Raw genomic sequence first — 9,493 nt, 5'->3', positions numbered from 1 at the left:
ACTGATTTTATATATAAGTTGTGGTATGTAGCTTTAATAAAAGATTGCAGCTTTAAAAATGTATTGTGCTACTTTATAGCTCTGTCCCTGAAGTTAACTCAGTCTGTGGGAATCTATATTAGCGTATCACAGGCTAACATTAAATATTACTTCTTGGTCACCTTACTGATCTATGACTGTTATCTCTGCAGCAGGACCAACAGCCGTCTCACGGATATGATGTCACACATGCAACTTTACTCTTCGAATGAAGAGACACACTTAAACTACAGTGCCACCTGCAGGACACTTTGAAACCTGCTCGAGACAAACTGGAAATAAAGGTGACTTCACTTTGGAAATTTTGACTTATTAACTTCACCTGGCCACACACACACACACACACACACACACACACACACACACATGATATCCATACATAAATTCGCTCTGTGTTGCTTAGGCTGTCATGAAAAGATCAGGTCAAAGAAATTAGATTTGGGCTCCGGGGGAAAACAACAAAAGGATTGAGTTGTTCATACGACTCTTAAAAACTCAACCAGTTGATCTTGGAGAAGAAAATGTTTATTGGAATACATGAACATAGACCTATAAAGCTGAGATGCCATCAAGGGACAATTTTACTTGACATCTTAATAATGCAGACAGAAAACCAACTTTGGTTATATAGTTACAAAAATGACAATTGTTTTTCACAACAGCCCCAACCCCACCAGTTAAACCAGTTTCTAGTAGCAGTGGCAAGTCTTCTCGAGCTCTTCCATCATGTTTTGTTTTTCTTTTTCATACTTTCAAGCAAAAGAAAGAAATTAATTGCTGAGCCCAAAATTATTCATACCCCATGGCAAATTTAGATTAAGTTTGACTTTTACCAACATGTTTCTAACTGACAGGAAGTAGTATTAATAACTCACGGCGGCCCATTGATTGGTAGAACGTCATAGAGAATCTGTGGAGGTGAGCTAAAGATTAAGGTGATGGCAATGAGGCCATCACAACCTCACAGACCTGGAGCTCAACATAAGAGATCATCTTTCAAAACACCGAAATCTGGTCAGAAATTTGAAGAAGTGTTTGATTGCTGTAGTGCCAGGATTTCCCCCGCTCATAACTGGGAAGAAAATCCTTAATTGTTCAGCATGACATTTTATTAAAATCTAAATAAAAAGAAACGTTCTATTTTTCAAATGATAGTTCCTTTGCTTTGTTTTATCGTTCGAGAGATACCCGTCTCTTTTGTTATCAGAAATAAACTTCCTTGTAAATTGATAAAGAAAAAGGATAATTTTGAACTTAATTGTAACATGTCTGGTTCAGTCCAAGTTGGGACTATCAGTTCATGGTTCAGCCTCCTTTATCTCCCTCTGCTTGTTTTCTGCCAGCCTGCTCTGTCCACTCCAGGGAGACTCCACTCACTCCTTTCGCCTCCAATCTGTCCTGGAGCTTGGGGGGACAAAAACTTTGTCATTTTTAAATATTTCAACAAATATTTTAAGGACACCCTCTTATCCTTGGGCTGTAAACTCTGTTCCCTAAGATATAAATACCGAGCTTTTCAACTCTACCTTTTTTAGGATGTTTGCTTTCAGAGCGGGATTGTTCAGACCCACAGAATCCTCCGATTCGATCGTCATCTTCATCGCCTGTTTTGCTTCTAGTGGTAGATGGGATGGGGAAAAACAGCTTTATTCGAAGGTTGACAATTCAATTGACTGAATACCACTTTCCTCATTGAATGCATCATTTTATGTCTCTGAAGGTCAGTAAAACACCCACCTGGGGGGAGGCTGTAGCAGACAAAAGGTAATTTTTTTTCACAGGACAAGAATTTCCATGCCACTGATCTCGTAACAGACGTGGCACCACATATGATTCTCATTGAGCCAATTTCATTCATAACATTATCCCAGCTGCTGAATTGGAAACTGCTGCCGTCAGACCAAGAAAACTTTTTATCTCTAAACAGACCAATCCATGCCAAGGTTTTATTTGTCAGGTTATTGATCTTCTTGTTTTCTGCATCGGTACTGACAGTGGCCAGGTCGGTGTAGCTCTCCCTGCAGTATTTCTGGGCACTTCTCCAGTCCGTTGATTTATTAACAAAAACAAATTCACGAGCCAGACGTGTTCCTGTAGCAAGAAAGGATGGAGGACAGAAGTGATTACAGTTTTGTATGCTGTTATAAAACTTTTAGACCTAAATGTCATGCTTGGTATAATTACCAATGTAACAAACAAATGGTAACTTGCTGCTGCACTCTGTGTCCAACCATAACCCATTCTGGTAAATGTTTACACAGAACTGATTGGCTCCAATGAAATCAGGGTCATAAGCTGAAGTGTACCAGTTCCTGTAGTCAGCCCCACTGCTGCTGAAGCCATCTGACCACTTCCAGTCGACTTCGTTATACAAACCAATCCTGACATCAGAGCTGTGACCGGCAGAATTGAGTGTTTTCTTAAGCTCATTATTTTCATCAACGCTGCTAATAGAGGCCAGGTCTGTATATGTTTGTCTGCAGTGGGTTAGAGCTTCACTCCAAGTGGATGACTGGTTGACAAAGTGGTACTGACGGCAGGTAGAGAGGCTGAACCACCCTGCCGGAAAATACATTACATTCTTGAAAGTGAAATGTGAAGTCTGAAACCAGCAATCTAAATCTACTTCTTCCTTAATGAAAGAGTAAGTCAAATATAATCGCATTGAACTATTTCATTTACCTGCGAGAAGCAGGAGTCCCACCAAGATCCTCTCCATCGTCAGGCATCTGTAGACTGGAAAAAAACCCTGGAGCTCCCAAAATAAAAAGGTTCCTCTTTTGCTGTTTATGCAAATGTTTACTAGGAAATCCATTTAGCATTCTGAATAAAAATGTGAAATGAACATGAAGTTTGAAATTTGATATCATTGTTTTCATTGTGTGGAGATGGATGGAAGAAGAAATGACAGTATAACTGTTTTTGCATTTTGACATTTCAAACATAAATTTGGTTTATGGAAACATGGCAATTTCAGAAGCACACCCGTTTTCAATAAAAAGCTTTGGAGGTAGGATAAGGTGTTTTCTTTGGCTGTATTGGTTTATGTTGCCATTGGGGTAAACCAATGGCCCTCATACTTATCAGAGCCTATTGTCTCTGCCTTTCCTCCTTCCTTTCTTCTCTCATGTCCCCTCTTTCATTCCTAGCCTTTTCTGTCTCCCTTCTCTTTTCTTCTTCATCCATCCATCCGTTTTCTTACAGCCTTATCTGCGTTAGGAGGAGGTGCTAGTGCCCATCTCCAGCTGTCAACAGGCCAGAGGCGGGGTCACCCTGGACACGTCGCCAGTCCATCGCAGGGCAACACAGAGACAGACAGGACATGCACACACACACTCACACTCAAGGAGAATTTATACAGACCAATTAACCTCATGTTTTTGGACTGTGGGAGGAAGCCGGAGTACCCGGAGAAAACCCACAAACTCCATGCAGAAAGACCTCGGGCCGGGAATCGAAACCAGGACCTTTTTGCTGCAAGGCAACAGTGCTACCAACTGTGCAGCCCCCTTTCCTACTGTATGACCTTCATAATTCTTTTCTTGTTCCATATTTTTTGCTCTTTTCTGTCCTAGTAAAGTTCTTCCCTGACCTCCTTTCCTTCCCTTTTAGTGTCTTCCATCAGTGTTAAACCTCACCTATCTAAAAACAGTTCAGTCTGTGCAACAAGCCTTACAGTGTTTATATTTTGAGGAAATGTTTCCATGGAACATGTAATAATTATTTTTCGAACAGCCTCGCTCTGTCACTCTGCGCAGACAAATTTGACATGTAAATAAAAGTCAGATGAGGGTAAACCACACTTCTTTATATCATCACAGCTAACCATTCTAACCATTCTAACCATTCTAACCATTCTAACCAACAGCAGCAGTTGTTATGACTTGCTAGGACATGATCTTTGCATATTATGTTTGTAGAAAATTCTACAGCTTGTCTAAATCTACATTACACTTATCCTAACCCTGACTTTCCCATTACTGTAAGTATTAGTCAACCCATATGTGACACCACACATTATGATTCCCAGTGAGCTAATTTCATTCCTAACATTGTTGGGTGCTGTCAAACGAAGCCTTTATGTGATTCCAACTTTGACCCAGGGTCTCCAGTTCATTTTCCAATTCTGTGTGGACTACCAGCCATTTATTCATGGTGTAGCGTAGGGCTTGGCGATGTATCGAGTATACTGAAAGTATTGTGAGTTTTTCAATTTACAATAGTTAGAATGACTACATCGCAACCATTGAGTATAAATTGTCGTTCAAATAATAAGCTTTCGCCTTCAAATTCATTGCGAGTATGGTTTATCCGACACCTATGAATGCATCACAAGTCCCTCGGCCCTCCCAACCTGAACATTTTCTACCAATCACGCTGCGCGGAGAAAACAAACAACATGGTGACAGCGAGAGTTCGAGGTGAGCCGTGAATGAGACGGTAACTGAAGACGAATCAGATGAACTAGTCTAGTTCCGAAGAGAAACAGCGCCCGATCAATAATTTGGTGGTAGTTCAGATTTTATATGGAGGATGTCGAACAAAATGAGGTAATTTGCAAAACAGGTTATAAAACTATTGCCACGAAAGGTTTTACCGCAAATTTATTTCAGGATTCAGCACCAAAAACTCTCAAACATTTCCCCCACACTTAGAACAGAACATTCAGTTTGTTACAGTATTAGTTTTTAGGTTTGATGTGTATTTTGCGATTATCAATAAGTGATCGCTGTGGTAGATTAGCCACCGCTGCTCTTAGCCACGCTAACACAGTGGTGGCTGATTAGCTCATTTTAACACCCGCTCTACTGATGCTCTGTCGGTTTGTGTGTAGGTCGCTTTTTTATTTTTAAGCTGAACCAATGCACACCTCATTCCGCAACACGTTTATGTGTTAAGTCAAGCAAGCAACTGACCTACTTCCCTCTCCCTCGCTATTTTTTCTGATCTTGTTATCTAGTCATAGTGTAGACAATTCATAGCAAAACACTGCATCCCTTTTTATTTCATATATCAAGATTACATTTAAGTCTGGCAGGGAAATTGGGGTGGAAACTTGTGTGGGTGACATCATGCTGCAAGGGATCTATAGTTTAAAATGAACTTAAATGAAGCTCATTTAAGAAAATCATGATATATATCGTGTATCGTGATATAGCAAAAATATATTGGGATATTAGATTTTCCTCATATCACCTAGCCCTGGCGTATCTTGTATTCCGTTCCTGCTAGTATCTTTCATCCTTCACACAGTCTGCCTCTGGGTTCTTGTCTGATCTGGTAGATCTTGGTCTCTATTGCCCTGGTGCTCAAGACCTTAACCTGTTTTGTCATCTTTAGTGACTCTGTGCTGCCTTCTCTAGCTATTGGTAGAATTTGGTTATCTCAGCAGCTAGAGGTTGGTGGATCAAATGTCGATAATATCGATACCAAGTTGGTACCAGTACTGGATTAATGCTACCTTGGTAAGATCAATATTTTAGTCTCAGATTCCCTCCTGAAATTTTGCTTTGTTGTTGCATTGTAGTTTCTCAATTCTACCTTAAAAAAAGATTTACTTTTGATTTGGTCTCAATTGATCCTTTGTTTTAACTTTGGTTAGTTAGGAAAAATGCACATAAATCATGTTAATAATGTTATGAAAGTGTTTTGCATACACCTATATAGAAAAGCACCAAACGGTCAGAAGTTCATTATTATATTAAACTTAAATAAAAAGTTTATTTTTACACGGCTTTGGATCAATATCAAAATATGTAGCCTCACACACCTCCTTTCTCAACCACTTCGGCCAGTTTTCCTCGTACGGTAAGTTGCTTCTCTGTCATTAGCAAATTTATCAACATGTACACAAGCATGATTGACAGAGCTAAGACCCTCCTGCTGGCTCTGATTGGTTGTTTTTGACCAGAAGCGGTGCGTTTCTGTTGGCGGCAGTAGCAGCTCTGGGAGGAGGTGGAGAAGGTAGATTTTTTTACACAGATTATGTGTTTCATATTATACTAACAGGACAGGGGGACAGCTTAAAATAAACAACAACAAAAAAAACATATACTGCAACTGCTGCAACAGACTGGCGACCTGTCCAGGGTGACCCAGAATAAATCTTAATTAAATAATAAGAGAACTATCTACATTACAATAACACCATTTTGGCATTTCCATAATTTTTTAAAAATGTTCTTTTAATATAAATATTTATATTTTCATAACATGACAGTATAAAGTACAAACATAAAATTTTGTAGCTCTATTTTTCCTCTGCGATCTATGCCTTTTACCGCGCTACGTTTATAATACCATACCAACTTTATTTATGAAGCACTTTATACACCGACAGGACCAAAGTGCTACACACAATCATAAAATACAATGCGATTATAAAATAGAAAAGATTGAAATATAAAATACATACCTGCCTTCTCTAGCTACAGTAAAACAAAGCGAAACCTCTCGGATTGTGCCAAAAGCCAAAGAAAAAAGATGGGTCTTACGAAGGGACTTAAAAACAACAAGTGAAGAAGCCAAAGGAAGATCATTCCATAGCTTGGGAGCTGCCACAGAAAAAGCACTGTCCCCTCTGAGCTTACACTTTGTTGTTGGCACCTTCAGAAGCAACTGATCAGGTGACCTGAAGGAACGGGAGGGTGTGTAATAATGTAACATAATGGCTGCAGGTCCACGTGCTTGTAATAAACGACGGCTTAGTTGAACTTGTAAAGATAAGATTCAATCGAGAGTTTATTAAATAAGGATGAAGATGGATCCCATGCACATTCATCATCCAACGCCGTAATCTCAATGTGAAATGGCTAACCGCGGTGCGGATCTGAGAAAGGTCAACGGCAGAAACACAAATTCCACAATTTGATTTCACGTACAGTGTTTTTTTAAATTATTATTTACACATGTGATTCAGAGTGTACATTTCTTGGTCTAGACTGGTCAAGGAACGGGAGTGAAGTGAACTTGCAAACTTGTGGATTTGACCTGCTTTGGGTCAAATTATTGCAGAATTTGCTTGTTTTCGATAGAAATACACAGAGCACTGTGGATCTTTATCTTTTTTGTTTGTTTGTCATATGGTGTTTCAAACCTCCAGATCAGTCAGGGAGCACATGCTGACCCCAAACACCAACAACGGGCATGTGAACATCAACACTGGACTTGGAAACAATGAAAAAAAAGTATGGCTTTGTCTGATAAATTATGTTTTTTTTCCACAGCACATGGAAGTTGTGTGTGAATTACATACCCAGAGAAAACATGGGAGGACCAGAGGAGGGTAGCAACTTTTAACATTTACTTGAGTAACTTCTTGGGAAACAAACTGACTTTTAGGAGAAGTTTTACTCTTTAACCCTAATTTTACTTGAGTAATTGTATTCTAAACTATCACTACTGTCTTTCTGGATACTCTACCCGCTGTGAGTAATTTGACTGAATGGAGAACAAACATAATTTGCCCCAAAATGCATCTGATGCTGATGCAAACCTACAGTTTATGTTAAAGTGAGACTTCTTGGTTGTACACCAGCTTCAAGTTATTTGGAGGTCAAGTGAATATACAGTAAACACAATTACCGTACTCTGCCCTGTTTAAACATGCACTCTATACACATAATCTATTGTAAGGATTATAAGTTTTTATAAGAAGTCTTATAAGTTTTACACTGAAACAATGGAAACAGAAAAGGGCTTCTTAGATTTTTTCATATTAGTTTCAGAAATACCAGAATTTGTGTAAAAATGTAATATTGTTAGTCTATCTGAAGACACTAACATTGTAAAATATTGAATCTAATTGTACAATCAAATACGGTCAAGCAGTCAGAACTTGCGTGGCTGTTTTACAGAATACTTTTTTACTCTTACTTGAGTAACTTCTGTTTACTTTTACTTGAGTACAACTACGCTGAAGTAGTTGTACTCTTACTTGAGTACAATTTTTGTGAACTCTACCCACATTCTCCCTGAGTGATGTGGAGGTTTGAAACGCCACAGTGCAAAGCTCTGCACATTTCAATGTGTGGAGGACGACGTGCTGGTAGAGGCAGCATGCAGCGGTCTTATGTATGGAGAATTTAAATACATGATACAAATGAGCTATCATAAATGAATATTGGATTATATTTTGGATCTCATTGTTCCCTCAGGAAGACTCCTCCATCAGGTCGCTCGCTCCACTTCAGGGCAGCTCCACTCACTCCACTCTGCTGCAGTCTGTCCTGGAGCTGAGACACACACACACACACACACACACACACACACACACACACACACACACACACACACACACACACACACACACACACACACACACACACACACACACACACACACCGTTTCAAGAAAAAAAAAAGTTTTTTTTTTTTAATCAAACAAACATTCTCATTTGAACTATGGATTGAAATGTGCAATTCTGTGCAAGATTTTCATATACATTCACCCTTTACTATTTTCATATGAACTTTATCAGGATTAGACAGACGGACGGACGGACGGACGGACGGACGGACAGACAGACAGACAGACAGACAGATAGTGGTGCATGTATGTCGAGGTTGAACTACAATGTCTGCTTTTTAAAGGTTTTGTTAACTACGGAAATCTGAAGTGTACCGTTTATATACATTCTGGCTCTTTGATTTAATATTTTATGCAAATATTATGCATGACTTCCATCTTCACGAAACGCAAACCAAAAATGGATTGATGTCAGATTGTAGCAGTTGCAGGATTTCTCTTTCTCTCTTTTGCGAGAGCCATTATTCCGCTCGTGCGAAACACGCACGTTTGTTTTGCTTCTATTTACCCAGAATGCCCTGCGCTACAGCCCACTTCCTGCTTTTGGAGCGGTCTCCGATCTGCTCCAAGGTTGACTTCAACTGAACAAGATCCAGGTTTTGAGGTGGATGCATTCTTGGTCAAACAAACCGGACGTTCTAGGCAAATGAACTAGAGTTGGACTAAAGTGGACTCACCGGGCCTGGGTGGATGAACCCTTAGAGTCCATTGCAGCTCCTGCTGCATATTTTTAATTAGCATCCTGCTGAACTTCTCTCCTAATCTAAATTGTTTTGCTACCTTTGTTATGTTTTCTTCTTCTTTATTTTCACTGAAATAAATGTAAAAGAAAGAACTGTAGTGTTCCAGAGCATTTCTCACGCAAGAGTAAAACATAATGCGATGAAGAGGTTTTACTCCAGAACTGAGGGATTGTTCGATCACTTGATTTAATCAGTAAACGCCATGTCAGGCAGAAAAGTATAAAGTTTTATGCAATATCTGGTATTTAGAAAAAAAAATTATCGAAAAAACATGAATGCATGAAACTTAATATGTGAGAAACAACTTGAAGTAGTTAATGTTTATGTGTTAGAAGAAATGTCAGAAAGTCCTTCCAGTGATAATATATGCTGTTTGCTACATATTAGGTTGCCCTTCGAGCAGT

General features: G+C 39.2%; 1 long non-coding RNA gene across 1 annotated transcript; it reads right to left on the bottom strand.

Annotated features, from left to right (window-relative positions):
- Positions 1–1,212: 1,212 nt before the first annotated feature.
- LOC111610839 lies at positions 1,213–1,871 on the bottom strand. The gene is made up of 3 exons (XR_002753791.1): positions 1,777–1,871; positions 1,566–1,654; positions 1,213–1,443 (listed from the first exon to the last, which is right to left on the bottom strand). It is a non-coding gene; the product is annotated as an uncharacterized LOC111610839 (long non-coding RNA).
- Positions 1,872–9,493: the final 7,622 nt, after the last annotated feature.

Source organism: Xiphophorus maculatus, chromosome 14 (assembly GCF_002775205.1).
Source record: "Xiphophorus maculatus strain JP 163 A chromosome 14, X_maculatus-5.0-male, whole genome shotgun sequence".
NCBI classification, from domain to species: Eukaryota; Metazoa; Chordata; class Actinopteri; order Cyprinodontiformes; family Poeciliidae; genus Xiphophorus; species Xiphophorus maculatus.
Note: the sequence above shows the minus strand (reverse complement) of the source record. Positions and strands in the feature narration are given on the sequence as shown.